Consider the following 20,753-nt stretch of genomic DNA (forward strand, 5'->3'; position numbering starts at 1 on the left):
TGTATTTTTCTTAATCTTTTGCTATGTGACTGAATAGGACAAGTTCATGGTACAGTTCAGTAAAAAATAAATAAAAAAACAACAACTGCAAAATACAAACAATGAAAGACTTAGTGACCCTTTATATTTTCTCAAAATATCAGACTCTCAAAGATCAAACATATTTATGTAACATCAATGTGCATTTTTTCCTCAAAGATGGTCTTTAGCAAGACAGCATGTTCTACTCTCTCTCCCTCTCTCCCTTTCACCCCTCCCCCTTCAGTCTCTCTTCAGTCACTTAATGGTGACTGAACACAGACACTCAAGGCAGAGTAACAGCAGGCTTCTGATTTCTTTTTTTAATTTTCTTTAATTCGTAGAAGCTTGAATTAAATTGATATTTACAGCACTTGCTCAGAATGATAAGATCTCTGTGTGAAAAAAGTTTTAAATAGTTAAGATGCTGCACTTTAAAGATATAGAAAATGACGGTTATACATCTTTAAAAAATCACCACGTCAACACCGTTCAAGATATCCCAAAACCGCTCGCAATTTAACATCTTCAGAATCTTCTCTCCATGTTAAAAAAGTTTGGTGTGAACAGCTTGTTCTTCTTAGGAGGAGTATAAATTTGTTTACAGCCTGATTTTTCCAAAAATCCACATTCAAATCAAAATAGCCGGCTTCCTGTTGGTGTTAGCTAATTAGTTTAATTTAGAAAGTTGTCCAGATTGATGAGAACAATATATGTACAGAGTTTGGTGACTGTAGGAAAAACTAACCCCCCAACTTTTGTCAAAAGATGGCGCTATAGAGTGCCTGCTCCACGCCCATTTATGATCTTTTGCCAGTGTCTAACTATCATTAATATTGATGTGTGTGTTGAGTTTCATGAAATTCTAAGCATGTTATCTGCCTTGAAAAGACAGGAATCTAATTTTAAAGTTTGAGACGTTGCCATGGCAACAGCATTTGATTTATCATCGACCCCTTTACATATTCTTATCGGCCGTGTTTTGACATGATTTTAATGAAGTTTAAAGAAAATCAAGTAAAATTAAGAGGCTGATTTCAAAGCATTTTGAAAATGACACGCTTCCTGCTGCCAGTTGGTGGCGCTATAACTTTGACTCATAATAGTCACCTTTATGGAATCGGCATCATACAACGAACAATCTGGTGAAGTTTCATCAGAATCAGGCAATGTGTGCAACAGTTATTAGACACTTCCTGTTTCTCATTTCTCGCCATAACTTTGTCGCCTTGCCACGGCCAAACCGTTCGAGATATCAAAAATCCCCTCGCAATTTAGCGTCCCCAATGTCTTGAGATCATGCTGACCGAGTTTGGTGACAATCGTATGGAAATCCTGGGAGGAGTACGTTAAATTCCAGAGCATGCGCTTTTTATACAGCCCTAAATATCTCACTTCCTGTTGCATTGAGAAAATGACATAGAGTACAAAAGTTGTTCAGCTCAATGAGTTCTATATGTGTACCGAGTTTCATATGTGTACGTTCAAGTATGTGTGCTATATGGCCCTCAAAATTCCAGGGGGCGCTGTAGAGTCCCCTTGCCACGCCCCAGTACCAGCCTCTGTGGCGTCCTGATGGCCGCAGATTCCGACATGTGTGCAAATTTTCAAGAGTTTTTGAGTATGTTAAGACCCCCTTAAGTGCCCGGAAGGTTAACAAAAAAAAAAAAAAAATTAAAGCTGCAAGCAGCGTTGACCGGGCCCTCGCCGTCTGGCAGTCGCCATCCCGATAGCATCAGGAAAACGGTGCCCAGTTGGCACATGCATTCACAATAACCCTTTGGACTAACCCTAACTGTCTCTCCTCCTGTCTGACTCTTTCTCTTACCACCCATCCCACCTCCTTACACTCAGCCACTTACCACACAAACACACACATAGAGTGCAGAGCAGAGTGAGATCAGATTTGTTTTTTAATTTTCTTTCATTCGTGGAGTTTTGTATAATTATGAAATGAACTGTGTTTAATCAGAATGAATAGTTATTTGTATGAAAAAAGTTTCAAAGAGTTAGGATGCTGCACTTTAAATATATAATAAATCATTGAAAATTGAAAATGGAAAATAAAATTCTAGGCACGCTATCTGCCTCAAAAACACAGGAAACAAATATTTGAATGTATTTTGTATTTTTATTTATTTGCCATGGCAACAGCATTTGATGCATCAGGGACGCCTTTACAGACTCTCATCGGCCGTGTTTTTACATAATTCTGATGAAGTTTGAAGAAAATCGAGTACCAAAATATTGTTCGTTGTTTGTTCGTGTGTTAGTTCATTAACCAATGTTAACAAAAGAGACCCTATTTTAAATAGTTACCATGTTTTATGATCTACATCCATTTTTTAATATTATTTTAATGATCTATAAGCATCTGTGAAATAATTATAAACAAATATATTAAAATAAATACATATTAACTTAGTTGATGTATTTGTTTCTCATTCTAATTAAGTGAACTGAGCAGTATAGTGTCATACTTATAAGATTTTTTATTCTATCAGTGAGATTGTATATATGTATATAAATCATATAATTTTTCCTTAAAAGATTAAAAAAAGATTTTAATGCTCTTTAAGCACCTATACAAAATAATTATGTAAAAGTACACTGACAGTACAGTCTATATCAACTGATTCTATGGATTATTTTCATTCTTATACACTGAGAATGAGCTAAATAGCATTAGAGGTCAAACGATTCCTTATCTTATGAGGACCTCTAGTGTTCATCCCTGGTATTAGAGCTTTAATCTGACAAATTTATGTGACACTTTTAATGTTTTTGGGGCCTCTGAGCATGATAACATTTTGAAACTACACGTATTTCCTAAGAATTTCTTGTTGTTTATATGTAAAAAGTTTTGATGAGTTAGAATAATGCAATTTGAAGATATATGAAAATAACTCTTCATCTTTTTTATTGTTACTTTCATAAATCACCACATTAACACCGTTCAAGGTGTCCCAAAGCCGTTCACAATTTAACATCTTCAGTATCTTGGCATCATGTTGACAAAGTTTGCTGTGAACTGTCTGATTCTGCTATGAGTGATATGAATTTATTCACAGCTATATTTAAAAACACAGGAAACAAATGTTAAAGTTTGACATGTTGCCATGGCAACAGCATTTGATGTATCAAGGACCCCTTCACAGATTCTCATCGGCCGTGTTTTGATATTATTCTGATGAAGTTTGAAGCAAATTGAGTAAAATTAAGAGGTTGATTTAAAAGCGTTTTGCAAGCAACACACTTCCTGCTGCCAGTTGGTGGCGCTATAACTTTGACTCATAATAGTCTCATCTCTGTGATCGGTATCATACGACGAACAAACTGCTTAAGTTTGGTCAAAATCAGATAAAGTGTGTCAAAATTATTAGACATTTCCTGTTTCTCATTTCTCGCCATAATTTGTCGCCCTGCCACGGCCAAACCGTTCGAGATAGCAAAAATCCCCTGGCAATTTTGCATTCCCAATATCTTGAGATCATGCTGACCGAGTTTGGTGGCCATCGGTGGAAAGGTCTAGGAGGAGTATTTAAAATTCCACAGCTTGATTTTTCCAAAAATCCATATTTAAATAAAAATAGCTGACTTCCTGTTGGTCGTAGCTAATGGGTGTAAATTAGAAAGTTGTCCGGCTTGATGAGTCCAATATATGTACAGAGTTTGGTGACTGTAGGACAAAGTAACCCCCCAACTTTTGTCAAAAGGTGGCGCTATGGAGCGCCTGCTCCACGCCCATTTATGGGCTTTTATCAGTGTTTAACTGTCATTAATACAGATGTGTGTGTTGAGTTTCATGAAATTCTAAGCATTTTAAGTGGCTCAAAAACACAAAAAACTAAAGTTAAAGTTTGACACGTTGCCATGGCAACATGATAAAAGTTATGGATAACGCCCTTCACAGATTCTTATCGGTCGTGTTTTGACATTATTGTGATGAAGTTTGAAGCAAATTTAGTAAAATTAAGAGGCTGAGTTTAAAGCGTTTCAAAAACGTCACGCTTTCTGCTGCCAGTTGGTGGCGCTATAACTTTGACTCATAATAGTCACATCTCTGTGATCGGCATCAGACGATGATCAAACTGCTGAAGTTTGGTCAAAATCAGACAAAGTATGTCAAAGTTATTAGGCACTTCCTGTTTCTCATTTCTCGCCATAAATTTGTCGCCCCGTCACGGTCAAACCGTTCGAGATATCAAAAATCCCCTGGCAATTTTGCGTCCCCAATGTCTTGAGATCATGCTGACCGAGTTTGGTGGCCATCGGTGGAAAGGCCTAGTAGGAGTATTTCAAATTCCATTGCATGCACTTTTTAGACATCCCTGAATAGCCGACTTCCTGTTTGGCGAAGCACGGACTATGAGTGTGAAATTTGTTCGGCCCGATGAGGTCTATATGTGTATGAATTTTGGTGACTGTAGGTCAACCGTTGTGCGCTCCAGAGCCCTTCAAAAGTCGCAATTTTTAACGCTGTGCCATGCCCCCCCCCAGGTGACCCCCCCATGTCAAAGGCTGTCCGGCCCTGATGGCCGCAGGTTCCAATGTGTGTGCAAAGTTTCAAGAGTTTTCGTGTATGTTAAGGCCCCCGAAATCCCCCAAAACATTGAAAAAAAAATAATAATAATAATAATTAAAGCTGCAAGCAGCGTTGACCGGGCCCTCGCCGTCTGGCAGTCGCCATCCCGATAGCATCAGGAAAACGGTGCCCAGTTGGCACATGCATTCACAATAACCCTTTGGACTAACCCTAACTGTCTCTCCTCCTGTCTGACTCTTTCTCTTACCACCCATCCCACCTCCTTACACTCAGCCACTTACCACACAAACACACACATAGAGTGCAGAGCAGAGTGAGATCAGATTTGTTTTTTAATTTTCTTTCATTCGTGGAGTTTTGTATAATTATGAAATGAACTGTGTTTAATCAGAATGAATAGTTATTTGTATGAAAAAAGTTTCAAAGAGTTAGGATGCTGCACTTTAAATATATAATAAATCATTGAAAATTGAAAATGGAAAATGAAATTCTAGGCACGCTATCTGCCTCAAAAACACAGGAAACAAATATTTGAATGTATTTTGTATTTTTATTTATTTGCCATGGCAACAGCATTTGATGCATCAGGGACGCCTTTACAGACTCTCATCGGCCGTGTTTTTACATCATTCTGATGAAGTTTGAAGAAAATCGAGTACAAAAATATTGTTCGTTGTTCGTTCGTGTGTTAGTTCATTAACCAATGTTAACAAAAGAGACCCTATTTTAAATAGTTACCATGTTTTATGATCTACATCAATTTTTTAATATTATTTTAATGATCTATAAGCATCTGTGAAATAATTATAAACAAATATATTAAAAATAAATACATATTAACTTAGTTGATGTATTTGTTTCTCATTCTAATTAAGTGAACTGAGCAGTATAGTGTCATACTTATAAGATTTTTTATTCTATCAGTGAGATTGTATATATGTATATAAATCATATAATTTTTCCTTAAAAGATTAAAAAAAGATTTTAATGCTCTTTAAGCACCTATACAAAATAATTATGTAAAAGTACACTGACAGTACAGTCTATATCAACTGATTCTATGGATTACTTTCATTCTTATACACTGAGAATGAGCTAAATAGCATTAGAGGTCAAACGATTCCTTATCTTATGAGGACCTCTAGTGTTCATCCCTGGTATTAGAGCTTTAATCTGACAAATTTATGTGACACTTTTAATGTTTTTGGGGCCTCTGAGCATGATAACATTTTGAAACTACACGTATTTCCTAAGAATTTCTTGTTCTTTATATGTAAAAAGTTTTGATGAGTTAGAATAATGCAATTTAAAGATATATGAAAATAACTCTTCATCTTTTTTATTGTTACTTTCATAAATCACCACATCAACACCGTTCAAGATGTCCCAAAGCCGTTCACAATTTAACATCTTCAGTATCTTGGCATCATGTTGACAAAGTTTGCTGTGAACTGTCTGATTCTGCTATGAGTGATATGAATTTATTCACAGCTATATTTAAAAACACAGGAAACAAATGTTAAAGTTTGACATGTTGCCATGGCAACAGCATTTGATGTATCAAGGACCCCTTCACAGATTCTCATCGGCCGTGTTTTGATATTATTCTGATGAAGTTTGAAGCAAATTGAGTAAAATTAAGAGGTTGAATTAAAAGCGTTTTGCAAGTAACACACTTCCTGCTGCCAGTTGGTGGCGCTATAACTTTGACTCATAATAGTCACATCTCTGTGATCGGTATCATACGACGAACAAACTGCTTAAGTTTGGTCAAAATCAGATAAAGTGTGTCAAAATTATTAGACATTTCCTGTTTCTCATTTCTCGCCATAATTTGTCGCCCTGCCACGGCCAAACCGTTCGAGATAGCAAAAATCCCCTGGCAATTTTGCATTCCCAATATCTTGAGATCATGCTGACCGAGTTTGGTGGCCATCGGTGGAAAGGTCTAGGAGGAGTATTTCAAATTCCACAGCTTGATTTTTCCAAAAATCCATATTTAAATAAAAATAGCTGACTTCCTGTTGGTCGTAGCTAATGGGTGTAAATTAGAAAGTTGTCCGGCTTGATGAGTCCAATATATGTACCGAGTTTGGTGACTGTAGGACAAAGTAACCCCCCAACTTTTGTCAAAAGGTGGCGCTATGGAGCGCCTGCTCCACGCCCATTTATGGGCTTTTATCAGTGTTTAACTGTCATTAATACAGATGTGTGTGCTGAGTTTCATGAAATTCTAAGCATTTTAAGTGGCTCAAAAACACAAAAAACTAAAGTTAAAGTTTGACACGTTGCCATGGCAACATGATAAAAGTTATGGATAACACCCTTCACAGATTCTTATCGGTCGTGTTTTGACATTATTGTGATGAAGTTTGAAGCAAATTGAGTAAAATTAAGAGGCTGAGTTTAAAGCGTTTCAAAAACGTCACGCTTTCTGCTGCCAGTTGGTGGCGCTATAACTTTGACTCATAATAGTCACATCTCTGTGATCGGCATCAGACGATGAACAAACTGCTGAAGTTTGGTCAAAATCAGACAAAGTATGTCAAAGTTATTAGGCACTTCCTGTTTCTCATTTCTCGCCATAAATTTGTCGCCCCGTCACGGTCAAACCGTTCGAGATATCAAAAATCCCCTGGCAATTTTGCGTCCCCAATGTCTTGAGATCATGCTGACCGAGTTTGGTGGCCATCGGTGGAAAGGCCTAGTAGGAGTATTTCAAATTCCATTGCATGCACTTTTTAGACATCCCTGAATAGCCGACTTCCTGTTTGGCGAAGCACGGACTATGAGTGTGAAATTTGTTCGGCCCGATGAGGTCTATATGTGTATGAATTTTGGTGACTGTAGGTCAACCGTTGTGCGCTCCAGAGCCCTTCAAAAGTCGCAATTTTTAACGCTGTGCCATGCCCCCCCCAGGTGACCCCCCCATGTCAAAGTCTGTCCGGCCCTGATGGCCGCAGGTTCCAATGTGTGTGCAAAGTTTCAAGAGTTTTCGTGTATGTTAAGGCCCCCGAAATCCCCCAAAACATTGAAAAAATAATAATAATAATAATAATAATAATAATAATAATAATAATAATAATCCTTAGAAAAACAATAGGGCCTTCGCCCTTTTGGGCTCGGGCCCTAATAATAATCCTTAGAAAAACAATAGGGCCTTCGCCCTTTTGGGCTCGGGCCCTAAAAATATAAGAATCCTTAGAAGAACAATAGGGCCTTCGCCCTTTTGGGCTCGGGCCCTAATAATAATAATAATAATAATTAAAGCTGCAAGCAGCGATGAACGGGCCCTCGCACCCGGACTCACCACCGACCGGTGGCTTTAGGAAAACAGCAAACGGTGGGCAGTATGCTTTTAATACAGTAAATATAGGAAAAATATGTCATAAGTCATATAAATGTGCCAAATTTCCTGCTGCCAGCTGGTGGCGCTATGCCTATAACTGATTATTGGCATGTAGATGTGTTCAGGCCAGCACTTTAATCAAACATATGAAGTTTGGTGCAGATTGACCTTGGTATGTTTGAGTTAGTGAAAGATATGATATATCCTGCTTCCAACAGGTGGTACTATGATAATATCTGAATATTGGCCAGGACTCTTGCCAAACCGGTGAAGTTTGAGGCAGATCAGACATTTTATGGCTGAGTTATAACAACTTCTATGTCCATTGTGAAATGTCAAATGGCGACTCGCCATCTGGAAGTCGCCATCCCGACAGCATCAGGAAAACTGTGCCCAGTTGGCACATGCATTCACAGTAACCCTCTGCCAGTTTGGATTTATAGTTTACTGAATTGAAAGGGTTAAACTTTAAAATCAACACACAGACACATAAACACAATATATAAAATTTTGCCATCCAGTATAGTTTGTTAACATTAACTATATTAGTTAACATACACAATAATTAAATAGCATTTATTAATGTTAATTAATATTAAAAAAGTATTCATATATTATTAAAAGGTAAATTAGTATCTTTTAACATCAGTTTATGAACACAGTTCATGTGGGTGTACAGTAATACACAATAAAGTGCTCTATAAACACTTCATTTTTTCAAATTATCTTTAAAAATCAAGTTGAGTATTGTAATGGGGTGAGATATATATATATATATATATATATATATATATATATATATATATATATATATATATATAACTCATCTTAAAATGGTACAATTTTCAGATGTTTTGAACAGATAACAGCAAAGTTTGTTTTGTTGTCAAAGTTTGTCTTGAAATTGTTAATTTAAATTTTATATTCAATAAATAACACTATGAAAATAAATGTTTATCAATGAAGATAAATCGCTCATGCTAAAAAGTTGTATTTTTCTTAATCTTTTGCTATGTGACTGAATAGGACAAGTTCATAGTACAGCTCAGTAAAAAATAAATAAATAAACAACAACTGCAAAATACAAACAATGAAAGAGTTAGTGACCCTTTATATTTTCTCAAAGATTAGACTCTCAAAGATCAGACATATTTATATAGATTACACTACAATGTGTATTTCTTCCTCAAAGATAGTTTGCAAAACAGCATGTGTCTCTGCACTCTCACCCTTTCACCCCTCCCCCTGCACTGACTCTGACTGTCACTCTGTAGTGACTGAACACACACACACATAGAGACATTCAGCCAGAGTGAGAGCAGGTTTCTGATTTCTTTTTTTTTTTTTTCTTTAATTCATAGAAGCTTACATAATTATGATATTAACAGCACTTGCTCAGAATGACTAGTTTTCTGTGTGAAAAAAAGTTTTAAAGAGTTTGGACGCTGCACTTTAAAGATATGAAAAAATTAGGGTTATCTTTTTTTACTATCACTTTAAAAAATCACCACGCCAACACCGTTCAAGATATCCCAAATCCGCTCGCAATTTAGCATCTTCAGAATCTTTTCTTCATGTTAAGAAAGTTTGGTGTGAACAGCTTGTTGTTCTTATGAGCAGTATGAATTTGTTTACAGCCTGATTTTTCCAAAAATCCACATTCAAATCAAAATAGCCGGCTTCCTGTTGGTCGTAGCTAATGAGTTTAATTTAGAAAGTTGTCCAGATTGATGAGAACAATATATGTACAGAGTTTAGTGACTGTAGGAAAAACTAAGCCCCCAACTTTTGTCAAAAGATGGCGCTATAGAGTGCCTGCTCCACACCCATTTATGACCCTTTGCCAGTGTCTAACTATCATTAATATTAATGTGTGTGTTGAGTTTCATGAAATTCTAAGCATGTTATCTGCCTCGAAAAGACAGGAACCTAATTTTAAAGTTTGACACGTTGCCATGGCAACAGCATTTGATTTATCATCGACCCCTTTACATATTCTCATCGGCTTTTTACTCAGCCCTGAATATCTCACTTCCTGTTGGGTGGAGCCCATGACTTATGGCGCTTTTCCACTACACAGTACCAGCTCGCCTCGGCTCGACTCGGCTCGGCTCGGTTTGGTTTTCCACTGTGTAAAAGTTGTACCTGTACCAGCTTCCAGGTACTTTTTTTCGTACCACCTCCGGCGAGGTTCCAAGCAAGCTGAGGCGATACTAAAATGTGACGTGAAAACACAGCAGACTGCTGATTGGTCAGAGAAAACCGTCACTATTCACTGCGTCATCATTGCACGCGCCAGCGGAGAAACTGCAGTGACCCAGAACAAAGGTTCTAACAATTTGGTGACCCCCGACGTGATGTCTCTAATCAGGTAAGACAAAGTATAGTTTGACTACCTGATTAGTGACATTACTATTACTGTGTGTCTGTAATTACGTACTTGGGCAAGACAGAGTATAGTCTGACTGTCTAATTGGTAATTGCTGATTAAATTGCGTAACTCGGGCAAGACAGAGTATAGTCTGACTGTCTGATTACCAATTGTTTAACTGCGTAGTAAGGTAAGACAGAGAATAGTCTGACTATCTGTACTGACGTAAGGTATACCCTCAGCGAGGCTGGGAAGAGCGCTATATAAATCAAAATTGAAAACGAAATTAAAAGCAAAAGTGTGAGTCACGAGTTTCGGTCTGTCCCGTGGTGAGGTGAATATCTGTATATATTATCTGTATATCTATCATGGGAGCCACCTATCCTAAACCGAATCCTGGCGAAACACCAAGTGATTGGATGAATAGATGTAGTTGGGGTTTTTACACAAATTTATGGGTGAATAATTTAGCGGGTTGGACTGAAGCCAATGGGATGTATCCTACATATCCGCGAATGGGTTCTTTTGACCCAAATAATATGGCACAAGCTTTTCGATTGACATATAAAGGTGAAGGTGACCCTGAAAGGGACCAAAAATATAGGAAAGACGGGTAAGATGTTTGGTTAAAAACGCAAACCGTGTGGAATGATAAACAAGGCATTTCATTGCCCAGATCAGTTAAGGGTATCGTGCCAAAAAAAGCCGACGGGTTAGAACGAGAAACTACTGTTAGACGAAGCCGAGTCCAATTTGCAAAAAAAACGACCAAAGCGACTCAATTTACAAACAAACTCTATCCAGTCTGTTTCCACATTCTCGCCATGCGCGCCGCCGCCTTATCCTGTACCCGCGCCTGTCGTGCCCGCGCTTACTTTCGCAGCTCGCCGCGCACCCCCAGCAGCGCCCGTCGAGAAAATAAATGAAGCTCATTTATGGATAACAAAACGACAGGGCCACATAGAGATAACTCCGCCGTCCGTCTCGACTTTTAAAGACATTTTGAGCATGTTACCAGAAGTGGACAAACCATTACACTTCGTGGAAATGTTGATAAAATTGTCGTGGCACAGCCATTTCACTGGCGCAGATTATAAGTTCATAATAATGTCAAAAATGGGTAATAAGTCTGATGAGACGCATCTGCTCAAGGCTGTTCCCTGCCTAAAACCAGAAAATGATCGACCTAAGTGTGTGTGTCCAACACACTGATAAAGAGTCTTGCCTGGCTAAGACAACCTTGAAGATAGATAAAGCCTCTATGTGTGTGTGTGTGTGTGTGTGTGTGTGTGTGTCTCTATCTGCACTCAGTCTCTGTCTGCACTCCATCTAGAGTGTTGAAGCTGACTTCTGCTGATGAAACTGCAAACTATTTTCTTCAGTAAACAACAGCATCTTGTTGAAACATTTATTGAGGCCTCTTGTCTACCTTGCTCGTTAGCTATAATAAAAAGCCTAAGGGCACTCGACCCTCAATATAGATGAGGCTAAGGGTAACTCACTGGCTGACCTAAATGCAAAAAGGGCGGCCCAAGAGGGGCCTCCAAGCCATCATGTTAATGTAGCTCTAGTGTCAACCTCAAAAATGACGTCGTCACTAATTCCAGATGTTGACCTTGTCGCGGTTCAGAAAGTAGCAAGTGAAACTGACCGTCAATTTTGGTCAGTTTTTTTCTGCGTCTCAGGGACCTGATGACCTCTGGCGTGACAAAGATGGTCGACTGTGTTTACCTACGTCTGTTTTACCGTTTCTCGTCCGCGAATTTCATGGTATCACTCATCGCGGCCGAAGAGGGGTACTAGATAGATCTTATTTATTGTGCGTCGACCAATTACCGCAAACGGTTACTGACATTCTTGACAGATGTTTAATTTGCGCTAAAATAATATAAGCAAACCTCCAGCAAAACATCAACACCTGCCGAGGCCTAACCAACCATTTACTGAATGGCAGGTTGATTTCACACACATGCCCAAGAGGGGACCTTTTAAATACCTCTTGGTGCTTCTGGACAAATTTTCTAAGTGGGTAGAGGCCTTTCCATGTGCCAAAGAAAACGCCAATATGGTCGTGCAGTTTTTAACCAAAGAAATCATACCCAGAAATGGTATCCCGGTATCAATGGATTCCGATAAGGGCACACCTTTCACATCAAAAGTATCTTAACAAAAGATAAGAAAAGCAATGATCAGTATGAATACATCCGATTGGACAAGGGTCCTTCCAATTGTCTTAGCAGACCTAAGAATGATGCCTCAGCCAAATTTAGACAACTTATCACCCTATGAGGTGGTGATGGGCCGACCTTTCCCCATCCCTTGGCGCCACGGAATGGTAGGGATAGGTGTGGTGTTAACTGATCATATGTCTGAGTACTCTGTAGGCCTAATAGAAAAATTAACTGAGTTCTGGGAAAGGGTTAACATGAAACACCCTGAGATCCCTAAAGCTAACTCACACCCCTTTGAAGTGGGCAATCAAGTATTGATAAAGAAACTAAAAACCGAGGGCCTTAATGACTCTCTGTATGATGGGCCTACAGAGATACTAGCTGTGACCAGAACTGCTGTTTTAACTGATCTTTTTCCACAGTGGATTCATGCAACCAGAGTGAAACCCTTGAAATTAAGAACAATGTATTACAAGTACTAACTGTTTTTGTTTTCCAGAGCAATAATCTGTATTGTCCTAGCTGGACTCATGGTACCCAACGCTTCAAAGGAGGAGGCCAAAAGAAACCTCTTCTGGCAGTATGCAAACTGGACAGCGCGTCAACTGACCAATGAATCCTGTGTGGTGTGTCAAGAATTATTCCGCACCATAATAACTGTATCCTTGAAACCATTTGTCTATAACTGTGAACCCCCCAATTTCACTGTGTTCTGTACATATTATGCAGGGAAAATGTATGTATGGTCTCCTAGGTGTGTAAAGAGGGTAACAACACCCTATACTGATGAAACTAAACGGTACCATAATTACTGTTGTATGAATGAAACGTGCAAGAAAGAAGGTAGTGCATCAAGTAAAAATGAAACTGAAACTGTTGATGTAAAAGTTAGCCTGGTGTTACCAGAAGGTTTTATGTTTCCTTATTGTTTTAATGGGACATCAGGTGAAAGCGTGACAGGTATAAGTGCTACAAATAATAAACAATGGGCAGGGTATAGAAAGGTGGCTGCAAAGCAACTGTCCAAGGTTCGAGAGGGGCTCATGTGAGAAGAACACCGCAGCATGTGCTAAGGGAAATAATAGAACTGTTTGTTACACCTCCACGAACACTGCCTGTGTATCACTACTAATGTACTGTGAGTCCCCCTGGCCAGCGAAAGGTGCAGTGCTGGCTGATGACTGGTACTGGTACTGTGGTGAGGACACTGTAAACAACACGTACAGGATGAACTGGACAGGCCTCTGTGCACCAGTGCAGCTGCAACATCGTGTGACTGTTATGCATACACAACGTGATTTGTTTTTCATGAGCAAACGATCAATGGACAACGAGGACGTCCCTGATGAACATCAGATGAGGTCACACTGGACTCGGTTCTGGAAGTCTATGGTACCTCAGTTCGGCGTCTCTGACCTACTGAGACAACAGAACATCATGCATTATCGACTGGCATCATTTGTTAACAGCACCACAGCTGCACTGGTAGGGGTACAAAGCGAACTGAGAGCACTGAGACAGGTGGTCATGCAGAACAGGTTGGTCATGGACATGCTTCTTGCCCAGCAGGGAGGGGTTTGTTCTGTTGTAGGTGACAAATGCTGCACATACATACCTGCAAATGATGAGCCCGAGGGATCAATTGGCACTGCTGTAGCTACTATGAAGCAGATCTCATCCCAGATATATGAGGATGAGCTAAAGTCTAGAACTAACAATTGGAATTGGGGTATTCTCTCTAGCCTATTTGGCACGTTTGCACCTTATGTCTCAATGATAATACCGGTATTACTTATTTTGTTTTTATTGTGTATTTTTGGTCCATGCATTGTGAAATGTTTCACACAACGTATGTATACTATGGTTTCTGCTATCTCTGCAGGATATCGCCCACTGCCACAGAAGGATAGAGAAGAATCCAGACTCTAGAGGAGAGTCTGGAAGAGGGGATTATAAGAATTCATGTGTTTTGCAGTGAAGTTTCCTTGAGTTAATATTTTGTAGTTTTCTTGTCTTTCACAGTTTGCTTCATTTAAGAGTGTGATATTAGGTTCTGTCTGGGAATGTTTTGTCTGTCTGTTTCAGGGTTATCTGTCGGCAGGAAACCAGTTGAGTGCGGCTGCACTATCTTCCTCTCTTCCTTATAGTTGCTCTGGATCATCTGTAATTTTCCTTCCCATATGTAGAAGTATTTGCTTAAATGATATGTGAACCCCCGCCTACATGAAGGCTTGTAAGGGTGCTGTATAAAAGATGGGACTGCCCCATCTTCTTTGGTAGATAACAATAAACCAACTTGTATTAGACTTTGGTGTGTTGTTGTCTATCCCAAGCGCTTGTTGCTGATCCACTCGACAGACCTGAGAAACTGCAGTGACCCAGAACAAAGGTTCTAACAAATAGTATCCAGAAAAACCCCGCCATTATTAAAAAGTTTGGCCAGAGATTGCGTGACAAATACAATCCATTACATATTATGGCAACTCGGAAGAATACGCCGTGGTCAAACGAGGAGGTGCAGACAGCGGGTGTGTGTCGCGTAGAAGATTACGTCACGGCAGTTTCCTGCAGCGTCGCTATGACAACCAGGTACTATTGTGGAGGTACAGGTACAACTTTTACACAGTGGAAAACCAAACAGAGCCGAGTCGAGCCGAGGCGAGCTGGTACTGTGTAGTGGAAAAGCGCCAATAGAGTACAAAAGTTGTTCGGCTCAGTGAGATCTATATGTGTACCGAGTTTCATATGAATACGTGCAAGTATGTGTGCACAGTACATCAAGTTTTCAAACTGTGTTCCAGGGGGCGCTGTAGAGGCCCTGAACCACGCCCGGGTCCCAGCCTCTGTGGCGTCCGGACGACGGCAGATTCCAACGTGTGTGCAAATTTTCAAGAGTTTTTGAGTATGTTAAGGCCCCCAAAAGTGCCCAGAAGGTTGAAAAAAAAAAATAATAATAAAAAAATAATAATAATAAGAATCCTTAGAAGAACAATAGGGCCTTCGCCCTTTTGGGCTCGGATCCTAATAATAAACTAAGTAAAGATGCGGAAATTGAAAGCATGCATTTCATCTGGCTATTCAGTGTGTGTCTTTCGCGAGCCGGTTGCTGCTGCGGCGGGGGCGGAGCGGGGCGTTGGATCGCGATGCCGGCTCAGCATCGTGATATCTATCGGCCATCAGCGATGGACGATGGCATCGTCTATCGACCCAACCCTACAAACAGAAATCTAGTGAAATGCAATTTTAATTTAATATAACTGTTTTATTTATCTTAAAATGTAATTTATTCCTGATTGGCTGCTTGTTTATTATTTTATTGGTAGTAAATTACTAATTATCAATTTCTTTGGTTTAAAATAATTGTGACATTTTTATATGATAGTTTGTATGAAGTTCAAAAGAACAGCATTTATTTGAAATCTTTATTTGTGCATCAGAAAAAGAAAAAAGCAGTGTTAGCCTTGATGTCTTTACATACAGCAGCCCTTGTTCAGTATTTATGGGATATTATATGGCTCGGCATAGCTGTTACAGTCTGTAACAGTCATTTACTGAAAAAAAAATAAGTGAAGACATGAAGTGAAATGAAATGAAGAGATTTATTTGAAATATATTTGTCGTAATGGAAAACTTGAGAGATAAGGGGCTGGTGGGGAAAGTGTGTTAAAGAGCACAGAGAGAACCACGGATGACCTTTTATGTGCAAAAAAGCTGTTAAAAAGATCCTCATTTAATTCCCTCTTGGCTTCATGTCAGTGCCAGTGTGCTTATGCCTAGAAAAGGATCCAAAGTGTTTCTTCACACTGCACACATCCGAGTGAAATTATGAAATACTGGTTTCACATGAACAAAACCTCTTTGGAAAAAGGGCGTAGTTCTATAATGCTTGAAAAAAAAAAAACACACAGTAATGTTCTTATTAAAGGTGACAGAGATCAAAACTTGTAAAAGACATACAGCATGCTAATGTTAATTTGAAAATTGTTTGCAGTCCTAAATGGTAAGTACAATAAGATAATAATCTGATATCCTCATTTTAGTGCCACACTGAACTCTAGCCAGCACAATCACACATTAATCCTTCACAAAGATTTCATCTGTTCTAAGCCCAGGCTTTCTGTGGGTTTTAATTTGTTTTTCCACAAATTGAATATCTTCTTCAGTGTTTTTGTTCAGTGTTTCTTCAGTGTCTTGTTTTCCAGTACAAATATATAAACATCCTTAATCAAGATACATTTACTTCAGATGCAAAATGATGCTATATATTTACACACACACTGATTTATTGAGCTATTTTTTTCACTTGTGTTGCAAAATGGTAGCACAAAAACAACCTCTGAATTACTGATAAGCAAACATTTTTTATAATTTTGAAGAAACAAATTTACCCTAATGAGTGTGTATTGTGACACCTTCAGAAGAAGCAAAAAAAAAAAAAAAAGAAGCTGAGCTGCATTATGGCCTTTTGCACAGTCCTAAGCATTTCTGTCAACGTATAACTGAAGTAGAAACTAAAATTACTGAGCAGCTGCAGTGGTGAACATATACAGTATGCCACAAAAGTGAGTACACCCCTCACATTTCAGCAGCCATTTTAGTATATCTTCTCAAGGGACAATACTATAGAAATGAAACTTGGATTTATGTTATAGTCAGTGTGCAGCTTGTATAGCAGTATAGATGTATTGTCCCCTGAAAATTACTCAGCATACAGCTATTATTGTCAAAATAGCTGGCAACAAAAGTGAGAACACCCTACTGTAAGTGTGTCAGTATTTTGTCCTGTTCTGTTCTCCTAGTGTTTTCCCCCCTATGTTTCATAGTCATTTGGTTTAGTCCTTGTTCTCCCCCTTTTGGTTTGTTCTTGCCCATATTTGTATTTCCCCCTCATCATCTTGTTTGTGACCACGCCCATGTTTCTGTGCATAAAGTCTGTGTCTGAGCACTCCCCAGCTGTCCGTCGTTAACGTTACATGTTCTCCTCTTGCTCCGTGTTTTGGTTTGTTTTGTATTAGTTTCAGTGTTTCTTTTAATAAACTGTTTATGTTCATTTACTCCGGTTCTCTTCATCATTCTCCACTCCTCTGACAGAACGACGGACCAATACAACATGACTCGGGCTGAGGACCTCCTCTGGAACCTTCAACATGGTGAGCGTTCGCTGGAGGAATATGTGGAGGAGTTTTTGAGTGTTTACCATCTGGTGAGATGGAGTGACAAAATGATAAACGCATGCTTCCAGATGGGACTCAAAGATGATTTTTTGTTTCAAAAGATAACCCCTAATGATTGCTACCGTCCCGTAGCAGATTTTGTCAACTTTGTTCTCGATTTATGTGGTTCCAATTTCCAAGTTGAGGTGGAGGATGGTAATCCTCCTCCCACCTGGAGGCATGCAGTCACCCCATCTCACCAAAAGCCAAAACCCTCCGCATATCACTCCAGCGACCTCACTCCCTCCTTGCCTCCCACGTGTCCCCAAGTTCTCCTAAGCCCCACGATGGTCCTCAGCCCAGTACCTCTGGCCGCCACGCCAGCTCACAAAATGGCCGCCAAGCCAGCTCACAAGAGGGCTGCCACTCCTGCTCACAAGATGGCTGCCATGCCAGATTCTGCAAGCAAGATGGCTGCCACGCCAGATTCTGCAAGCAAAATGGCCGCCACGCCGGAGTCTGCACACAAGATGGCTGCCACGCAGGAGTCTTCACGCAAGATGGCCGCCGTTCCTGAGTTCCCGGCCAAGATGGCCGCCAAGCCTGAATCCCTGGCCAAGATGGCCGCCGTTCCTGAGTTCCCGGCCAAGATGGCCGCCAAGCCTGAATCCCTGGCCAAGATGGCCGTTGTTCCTGAGTCCCTGGCCAAGATGGCCGCCAAGCCTGAGTCCCTGGCCAACATGGCCGCCAAGCCTGAATCTGCACCCAAGATGGCTACTGTCAAATCAGAGTCTCCGCTGGTTCCGCCCAGCCTCCCTGAGTCTCCGCTGGTTCCGCCCAGCCCTCCAGTGACTGCGCCGCCAGAGCGCCCTCCAGTGACTGCGCCGCCAGAGCGCCCTCCAGTGACTGCGCCGCCAGAGCGCCCTCCAGTGACCGCTCGCCCAGAGCTTGCTCCTTCAGAATCTCCGCTGGAGATGCCCAGCCCTCCTGAATCCCCGCTGGGGTCGTCCAGTCGTCCAGAGCCCGCTCCTCAAGAGCGCCGTCCAGAGCCCGCTCCTCAAGAGCGCCGTCCAGAGCCCGCTCCTCAAAAGCCAGAGCTCTCTCCTGCGCGCCCTCCAGAGCCGGAGCTCTCTCCTGCGCGCCCTTCCGTGCTCTCCTGGGTGGACTATACCCTAGGTTCCCCTATCCGGCCATGGCCACCTGAACTGTATACTCGGCCATGGCTTCCTGAGCCCCCAGATCCGCCATGGCCACCTAGACTGTTTACTCGGCCATGGCTTTCTGAGCCCCCAGATCCGCCATGGCCACCTGGACTGTTTACTCGACCATGGCTTCCTGAGCCCCCAGATCCGCCATGGCCACCTGGACTGTTTACTCGACCATGGCTCCCTGAGCCCCCAGATCCGCCATGGCCTCCCGGACTGTTTACCCGGCCATGGCCCCCTGAGCTCCCAGACCCACCATGGCCTCCTGGACTGGTTACCCGGCCATGGCCTCCGGAGCTCCCTGATCCGCCCTGGAGACCACCCCTGTATCCTTTGGTTCCTGTATCCCTGTCTAGTGGTCTCCAGGGCGCCCACCCCCCCTCCCCTATGGATGTTAGATGGCGCGAGACGCGCCTTTTGGGGAGGGGGGTGTAATGTCAGTATTTTGTCCTGTTTGGTTTAGTCCTTGTTCTCCCCCTTTTGGTTTAGTCCTTTTGGTTTGTTCTTGCCCATATTTGTATTTCCCCCTCGTCATCTTGTTTGTGACCACGCCCATGTTTCTGTGTATAAAGTCTGTGTCTGAGCACTCCCCAGCTGTCCGTCGTTAACGTTACATGTTCTCCTCTTGCTCCGTGTTTTGGTTTGTTTTGTATTAGTTTCAGTGTTTCTTTTAATAAACTGTTTTTGTTCATTTACTCCGGTTCTCTTCATCATTCTCCACTCCTCAACACCGCCTGGATCGTGACAAAGTGAACCTGTCCAAAGTGTCAATTTATTGTGTTAGCACCATTGTTCTCTGGCACTGCCTTAATCATCCTGGGCATGGAATTGACCAGAGCTGCACAGGTTGTTGCTGGGATCCTCTTCCACTCCTCTATAATGACATCACGGAGCTGCTGGATGTTAGAAACATGGTTCTCCACCTTCTGCTTAAGGATGCCCCACAGGTGCTTAATATGGTTCAGGTCTGGGGACATACTTGGCCACCCCTTCACCTTCTGCTTCCTCAGAAAGGCAGTTGTCATCTTGGTGGTGTGTTTGGAATCGTTGTCATGTTGGAAAACTGCCGTTCTGCCTAGTTTCTGGAGGGAAGGCATCATGTTCTGCTTCAGAATGTACAGTACATAATGGAATCCTTGTTTCCCTCAATGAACTGCAGCTCCCCAGTACCAGCAGCACTCATGCAGCCCCAGACCATGATGCTACCACCACCGTGCTTCACTGTAAGCAAGACTGATGTAGTCTCATCAGACCACAGGACATGGTTCCAGTAATTCATGCTCTTGGACAGGTTGTCTTCAGCAAACTGTTTGCGGGCTTTTTTGTGAGCTAGCTTCAGAAGAGGCTTCCTTCTGGGACGACGCCCATGCAAACCAACTTGTTGCAGTGTGCGGTATATGGTCTGAGCACTGACAAGCTGACCTCATGACACTCATGCATATGTTTTTTTGAAGTCAGGTTCTGCACCTGACGCACAGAACGAGTGCTCAACTTCGTTGATCGACCCTTGCAAGCCTTGGAAAACCTCTGTATGACCCTGTCACTGTAGTGTAACTCGGTTTCAGAGTGTTACTGAACCTCTATTAGCCTTGGCCGTCTTTGTGGAGAGCAACAATTCTAATTATCAAATCATCAGAGTTCTTTGCCATGAGATGCCATGTTGAACATCCAGTGGTCAGTATGAGAGAATTGTACTTAAAGCACCAAATTTTAACTGCTCTACTACAAGATACACAACTTTGTATGGTCCTGTCAAGCAGACAAAAACATTATTAGGACAACATACTGCTGTTATCACTTAGGGTGTACTCACTTTTGTTGCCAGCTATTTTGACAGTAATGGCTGTATGTTGAGTTATTTTCAGAGGACAGTAAATCTATACTGCTATACAAGCTTCACATTGACTACTCTAAAATATATCCAAGTATTGTCCCTTGAG

Source organism: Garra rufa, chromosome 20 (genome assembly GCF_049309525.1).
Source record: "Garra rufa chromosome 20, GarRuf1.0, whole genome shotgun sequence".
Taxonomy (NCBI): domain Eukaryota; kingdom Metazoa; phylum Chordata; class Actinopteri; order Cypriniformes; family Cyprinidae; genus Garra; species Garra rufa.